The sequence below is a fragment of the Asparagus officinalis genome, chromosome 7, assembly GCF_001876935.1.
Source record: "Asparagus officinalis chromosome 7, Aspof.V1, whole genome shotgun sequence".
Taxonomy (NCBI): Eukaryota; Viridiplantae; Streptophyta; class Magnoliopsida; order Asparagales; family Asparagaceae; genus Asparagus; species Asparagus officinalis.
Window position 1 is genome coordinate 20,702,600 of NC_033800.1, and position 8,467 is coordinate 20,711,066.

Here is an 8,467-nt window from a genome sequence, read left to right on the forward strand (position 1 = left end):
TTGACTTCGAGGACTTTTGAAGGAACTTGATATATCGCAGTGGTTCGTCACTATTCATTGTGATAGCATGAGTGTTATCTATTTGGCGAAGAATCAGGTTTTTCATGCGAGGACGAAGCATATTGATGTTCGTTATCACTTCGTTCAAGATGTTCTTAAAGATGGCGATGTGGAGATTGTGAAAATCCACACAAAAGATAATCCGACGGATATGCTCACTAAGGTGGTTCCGAGCAACAAGTTTTATCATTATCGAAACTTATTGCACATTCGTGATTATTGAGGCCGTTAATGGCCATTTGGATGAACTACGAGAGGCTTAATCCCTTGGGAGAGGGGGGTACGTAGGTAACCACATTGGTGCAGCCGAATTTGGTGAGACGACGCATTGGTGCTCATGTTGGTGTCGGCTCAGTTTTGAGAATACTTCGCCGAGGTAGAGAATTGTTGGATAGTAGTATTCCTAATGTATTAGGATTTCTAATCTATTTTGGTAACATGAGGTTATTAGAATTCCTAATCTATTTTGGTAACATGAGGTTGTTAGAATTCCTAATTTGTTTTGTTTTTGGTTTTAGGATTCCTAGTCTGTTTTGATTTTAGTTTTTTCTATATATATGAAGATTAGAATCAATCATAAAAAGAGAGGAGAGTTGTAATCAGAGATTAGAGAGACTTTTGAGCATTGTGAGAGGGAGATATTGTGAACTGTAGGCGTCTAAAATGCCTATAGGTGTCCGTACACAGCTCGAGACGGAGAGAAGACAATGAATGTCGTTATCCAAGTCTAAGAGGATTATCTGTCGTCGACAAGCGCATGAAGCGAAACGACGAGCCAAGTGGCCCACGCGTGTTAATCAGCTCATGCGCGTCGGTCAACACGTGCGCATCGGTCAGCGTGCGCTCGTCAATCAGCTCGTGCGCGTCGATCAACACGCGCGTGTCAATTAGTTCGTGCGCATCGGTCAACACGCGCGTGTCAATCAGTTCGTGTGCGTCGGTTAACAAGCGCGCATCAATCAACACACGCACGTCAACCAACGCGCGCATGTTAACCAATGCGCGTTCGACGGTCAATCCCGCAACGAAGCGTGCAAGTCAGCCAAATACGCGAAACGGGAGAAACTACAAGTTCCAGAAAGTCGAAAAGTCGGAAAGTCAGAAGAACACACAGAAAACCGGATTCCCCACGCTCGCGCGGGTCGGATCCGTCTGACCCCCCTCCCCCCGCGCTGTTTCGGCCCCCGGATGCGTTTTTCGGTTTTAAAGCGGTTTTTCGCACATCTTATCTGTTCCAGGGGTTCCTAACTGACTTAATCTCATCTACAAACGTGGTTAGGCCATTATCAACTGAAGATAAGGTCAAATCTATCATTCTCATCCGAAAACCCCCCAACCGAAGCCTATAAATACAGGCCTAGGGACTCATTTCACGGGGAGCGATTTATTATCAAGAGGAGGAGGTGTTGTCGAACTCCAGAGCTAAGAACCAAGAATTTCAGTGAGGGTTAGTAAGATCCAGGCGAACTCCAGCATAAAGAAGAAGCTATTCGAATGATCCGAAGCCCCGTACGTCCGTTCCTTGAGATTAGGCTTTGTCTTAATCTCGAGAAGAGCTGTTGATTTCGCTTGGTCGATTTCAGCGCTTCAATCAAATACTCCATCGGTGAAGGCGAAGCTCTGCCTAATTTTTCATCAACCGGATCAGATCTAAGGTGGTCCACGGATAAATCCTGACATAGACAAAGATCCCGCACAAGCAGAAGACCGATAAATGATCTCCATGTGTTTGTTTGATAGAGTTGTAATTTTTATTTTCATTATGTAAGAGTCTTATAAAAAGACTATCTTTTTTATTTTTATTGTAACGACTGAAGTTGTAATGAATACCGCAATGAATACATCAACTTTCACCGCAAACAAACTGGCGACCACAGTGGGAGCCAACAGCTCCGCTACCAAAGCTATCATGTCACAACCTCGGATCTGCATCCCGGTTGAAGAAGTGATCAAATACGAGTTTGACCAACAGAAGTTCGAGGAGTATCTGTCCTCCTCCTCCTCCAGATCTTCCGCCTCTCGCAAGCGCAGGAAGATCAACACCCCCGTTGCTGCGGTAGCTGCACCTTGCAACGCCCCTCCGGCCTCCAACAAGGACAGATCTGAATATCTAAACTCCTCCTCAATTAAGGAGTTGAGTACTAAATGCGTGCCTACTTTATCGAAAAGAGCTTGCCAAAGGCAGCGCCAACATGCTAAGGCTTTGGAACCAGCTGACAGTATTCGTTACGAAGAAGATCTGAAGTCCAGAAGGTGCCAACCCCCTCAACAGCAAACAAATAGCCTTTTTTTCCAAGCCAACGATAAATGAATGGGTCCGCGTCAAAAGGACGCGTTCAACGCTCAAAGAACGGATCCTGAAACGCCGTGTGTTGCTTGCGCACGTGTGAATTCTTGTGCAAAAAGCACAAAAAATGCAGAAGAAGGACATAGTTGGGAAACAACCAAGGCTGCATCAAACTTGGAGGCCAAAGCCCGAAACAGCGGCCGAAAAGATCGAAAAACGCGGGTCACCAAAATCCGACCCTCCAGCTCGCGGGTCACTCAAATCCGACCCTCCAAGCCACGGATCACCCGAATCCGACCCTCCAGCTCGCGGGTCACCCAGATCCGACCATCCTGCTTGCGGGTCACTTCAATCCGACCCTCCAAGTCGTGGGTCATCCAGATCCGACCCTCCTGCTCGCGGGTCATTTCAATCCGACCCTCCAAGCCGCGGGTCACCCAGATCCGACTCTCTTGCTCGCGGGTCACCCAGATCCGACCCTCCTACCCGCGAGTCACCCAAATCTGACCCTCCAACCCACGGGTCACTCAAATCCGACCCTCCCAACTGTGGATCTGACACGCGCCAGGGTCAAGACAGGAGACATTCTGCACATGTTCCATTGAGTTCCGCCCTTGCTCTTATTGATCTGATACTTCCAATGAAGCCTCGCGATAGTGTAGACTTGTTTAAAAGCAAGAAGCTAATGGCGGATCGTCTTGGTCATTTGCATAAGGATCAAGGCAAGGTTGTGATTAAAGAATGCCTGGGTCTGGTGACTGAACCCCGAGCAATTACTCGAGCTGGGGATCGCACATGAAAAACTCCTGTAATTGACCGCCTCGAAGTTCACGTTTACAAATGCATGACTATAAATGCATGACTCTTGAGAACGCCAATAAGGCCGCAAATCCCCTGAGAGAAACATATTCATCTGACGATGACAATATTATACCTGGGAAGTCATGCCAACACACGATAGATTGCTCCGGTCATCTGACCGACAAGTTGTACTATTGGGCTGGGGGTACGAATAAGTCTCGGAAGAGAGGTGCCCGATAGACGGACTCTTACTATCCGTGTACCAAGTTAATCAGGGTAGTATTATCAGCGTGTAGCTACCCTAAGACCACTCCGCAGAGGGTCTCAGTATTTGAGAGGATCTTTAACGGAGTGACTAAGTCCAAGCCAAGATGTTTCTGTAAGAAACAATCGGCCGTTCAAAGTGATGAACTCCTTGAAGTTACAATAAATATGGCTGATAAGGGAAAGTCGATTCAACCTTCTAGCTCTGACCCGCTTATATCGCATCGTCTAACCCGGTTGCGATCGGGAACTATTAGACAAAGAGATTATCAGAGAATGCAGAGAGGATTATCCTCGAATGATGAAGCGTCAGATGCTAACTCTCCAGTCGCTTCTGACAAAATGGTGTCCAGCCTAGGACAATCCCACGAGGCATTCATAATCAACACCGAGCAAATCGCCAAAATTCTCGAGGATGCTCTAACCAAGCAGATAGAGACATTCAAGATTGAAATGGAAATGGCTATGCGGCGGATGAGGGAAGAGCATGACCAACAGATCTGAGCCTTGTCAAATCAGCTAGGTGAATCCAGTCGTCACAATAATGTTAGCCAAGCAACTAGCGATTCAGACGTGGATGAATACATCAATGTTGATAACCTTCCCGTTGACCAGAATGCTGGGGTTAGCCCTACTAAAAACAACGATGCTGGGGTGGTCCCACTAAAAATGACAACACCGGGGGTGACCCGTTATTCCTCTTAAGAATTGTCCAAAGCCCAATACGAGAGAGGATGAGATAATCAAAGATCTCGAGAGAAAAATCAACGATCTAATGTCTACTCGAGAGGTGAAAAGGACCAGCATTCCATGTCCCTATCCAAGAGAGTGGGATTCAATAGCATACCCGGCGAAGTTCAACTTGATTAACTCTATCCAAGAGAGTGGGATTCAATAGCATACCCGGCGAAGTTCAACTTGATTAACTTCACGCCGTTTGACAGGAAGGGTTCACCCACTCAACATCTTATCTATTTTAAGTCCCACTTAGGTATGATCTCCGGTAATGAAGCCTTGATGGTTCGATCATTCGTTGGCACCCTTCGCGGTCCCGCCTTCAATTGGTACCGTCGTCTCAAGTCTATAATCATCAACAGCTGGGACGACCTGGAGAATCTGTTCCTCGCTCACTTTTTTTATGATGATACCGAGGTGTCAATCAGAACACTCTTCGATGAGAAACAAGAAGAAGATGAGACAGACGACAACTTCGTCAAACGCTTCCGGAATAAGGCGATGAACTGTCGAGATCCGATCACAGAGGACTTCATTCTCCAAACCTGTCACAACAATCTCTCCATTGATATCTTGGAAGTAATGGGAGTCGCACTATCCAATACGTGGAAAGAGTTGAAGACATGCGGAGAACGGGCCGAACGCTTTCTCAGAAGGAAGAAGGCCGAGAGGAGCCAACCGACGGCTAATCCTCCGAACTCGAACTTCGCCTCCAGTGATAAGGGAAAAGTACATGTAGGAGTTATTGATGTTAATCAGATATCGTAACAACAACTCTGAAGACAACAAAAGACTTTGGATCCGAGACTCCAAAAAGAGTACTCCTTCAAGGACAAAGATGTTCCAGTCATCTTCGAATCCCTCCTTGAAAACAACAAGATCAAGCTACCACCTATCGCAAATCAAGAGGAAGCTGACAACATCGTGGATCCAAAGTACTGTGCGTACCACAGGAGGGTCCTTCATCCCACCAAGGATTGTTTTTCTCTCAAAAATAGCATCCAAAGCTTGGTTGAAGCCGGCGTCATAACGCTGGGATAAGCCAAATGAGAACGGCCTCACTCCAAAGAGTATACGAGTATAAACTGCTTCTTAATACTCTAATAGGTATATGAGTCTAAAATGTTTCCTACCTTTGACGGGAAGTTCCTGGAGAATTTTTATATGTAATATTCTTAAGGATAATTCGGTCATGTAACGGAGTACAATGTCAGACCTAATTCCGTAAGGGAAGCTGGGGATGTATGATTCATGTAACGGGAAGTTCCCGAAAGAATGCTACATATAATTTTCTTAGGGATAACCCGATCATTACGAACAAAGTGATAAACACTAAACCCCCACTGTGATTTCCGAACACTCTTTTGCTGAGACGAGATTCGATCACTTCGTTGGATCAATCTTCCCTCACAAAATTCCCATTGGTGTTTGACGACTCACAGTCTTCCACCACAAGATCCCCCATCGATCAGACTAATTGACGGTGGGACCACCAAAATTCCTTTTGGTTGAATCCATTCAAACTTCCAATGCGTCTGTGCACTCAACATTCCTATTGTTAAAGTCCGAACATAATACTTAAAATTTTATTATCCTGATCATTGACGATTATCAAACCCCTCCGTGTTAAGTATTTGTCACTTAACACTAGGAACCCCATTTGAGTGATTTGTACGAATCAATACTCCTATTGTGATTTGCACTCCCACTCTCACTTGGTCAAACCTTCCTACAGTTAGGGCCAAAACCAAAATTCCCTCTCGATTCCTCTAATGAACAAGAGGCCCATAAATCGAGCGATCAAACCTTCCTACAGTTAGGGTCATCTCAAACCTCCTACTCGGTTAAACATTCCTACAGTTAGGACAAAAACCAAAATCCCCTCTCGATTCTTCCAATGAACGAGAAGTCCACTTTTAAATCGAGTGATCAAACCTTCCTACAGTTAAGGTCACCTCAAACTCCCGCTTGATCAGACCTTCCTATAGTTAAGGCCAAAACCATAATTCACTCTCGATAAACGAGAAATCCATCTTTAGTTCGGTAATCAAACCTTCCGACAGTTAGGGTTATCCGAATCTTTTTGATTCTCGGAGTGGAGATCTCACTCTTAGTTTCACCTTTCAGGATTCTTGAAGTAGAGATCCCACTTTGAGTTTTCTTTTGTAACTAGAGATAGAATATAAAATTCTTCCTTTTCAACTTTGAGAGATAGAATATAATATCCTTCATCTCCCATATCGGGTTCATCTTTGTCCCAAGAGAAGACATTACTTTTTCAACTCCTAAAATCCATACTTCACACGCACGGGGAATTTTATCCCGAATCCTGAGCAGGGATAAGTCAGCGCCTAACACGCGTTACCGGTTTAGTCTTTTACCGACTGAAAAAGACATCAGAATACTAGTCTGGGGTATTTTATCCTAAAGCCTAAGTAGGGATGAGTCAGCGCTTAACCCGCGTTGCTGGGTGGTTCATTCCGTAAAAATGTCCGAGTCTACGTATTCAGTATCGTAGCAACAAAAATTCATGTATTTTATGCGTGGGGAATTTTATCCCGAATCCTGAGCAGGGATAAGTCAATGCCTAACACGCGTTACCGGTTAGTTCTTAACCGTAAAAAAAACAAAAGCTCACATATTCAACATTGTGGCAGGTTGTTATTCATAACACCAAAATCCGTGCTTCACACGCACGGGGAATTTTATCCTGAATTCTGAGTAGGGATAAATCAATGCCTAACACGCGTTGCCGGTTAGTTCTTAACCGTAAAAAGAACAAAAGCCCATTTATTCGACATTGTGACAGGTTGTTATTAATAACACAATAATCCGTGTCTTACACACGTGGGGAATTTTATCCCGAATCCTAAGTAGGGATAAGTCAACGCCTAATACATGTTGCCGGTTTAGTCTTTCACCGATTGAAGAAGACACCAGAATTCAAGTCTGGGGACTTTTATCTCGAATCCTAAGTAGGGATGAGTCAGCGCCTAATACGCGTTATCGGGTGCCGTTTTCCCATAAAAAATGATGAAGTCTATGTATTCAAAGCCATAGCACCAAGTCTAAGTGAGTTAATTCTCTTAGCACAACGTCACATGCGGAACGGACTTAAACAATCTGCATGCTAGCCCGACTCAAACGGTAGTCAGTAAAGGCTCATCAAACCCGTTGATGGCTGAGAATTTGCCAAAAGTTCTATAAATGAGAGTCATTGACGCACCAATTCCGTTTATTGGTCTTGTGATTTCAGCATCCAACAACATCAGGATAAGATTCATATATACAGATGAATCAGTTTTAACAAGTTGGTCCTGCAGCCCCAGCATTTAGGACCGTCACGCTCTAACACCTTAAGAGCTTAAACTGTGTAGACTACAACAAAGGTCAATGCCGTACAACGCGTTACAGTAAAGATCGATGTTGGTCAACACATCAGTAATCTCGCCAAAAATAAGGCAAATGATGATTTCAGGGAGTTCAATCGTATTCAGATATGAATTTCTGACAAAGATGATCAGTTCAAAGTCAACTCAATGACACGAGCTAAATTCAGAAACTTACACACCAACTTCAATTCAAGATTTCGACAACGGTCAGACGATAAATGCAGCGCCGGAGAACCTCATCTATTCGACAAAACACTAAATAGACTAAAGGCTAAAGAAGTCAAGAATTAAAGAAGTTCATAGGTCCCTCTACGAAATTAAAGAAAAAGCTTATCTTATCCAAAGCCTTCCAGACTCTTCTATAAAAGAAATGAGTCTGAAATACTTTGGAGGGAGTATCTGTATGCGTCTAAAAATATCTATAGGTGTCCGTACATAGCTCGAGACGGAGAGAAGACAACGAACATTGTTATCCAAGTCTAAGAAGATTATCTGTCATCGACAAACGCATAAAGCGAAACGACGAACCAAGTGGCCCACGCGTGTTAATCAGCTCGCGCGTGTCGATCAATACATGCGTATCAATCAGTTCATGCGCATCGGTCAGCGCGCGCTCGTCAATCAGCTCGCGCGCATCGGTCAACACACGCGTGTCAATCAGTTCGTGCGTATCGATCAACACATGCACATCAATCAGTTCGTGCGTGTCGGTCAACACGCGCACGTCAACCAACGTGCACATGTCAACCAATACGCGTTCGACAGTCAGTCCCGCAACGAAGCGTGCAAGTCAGCCAAATAAGCGAAACGGGAGAAACTACAAGTCCCAGAAAGTCGAAAAGTCGGAAAGTCAGAAGAACACACAAAAAACTGGATTCCCCGTGCTCACGCGGGTCGGACGAATCCGACCCGCGCAGGCGTGGGTCGG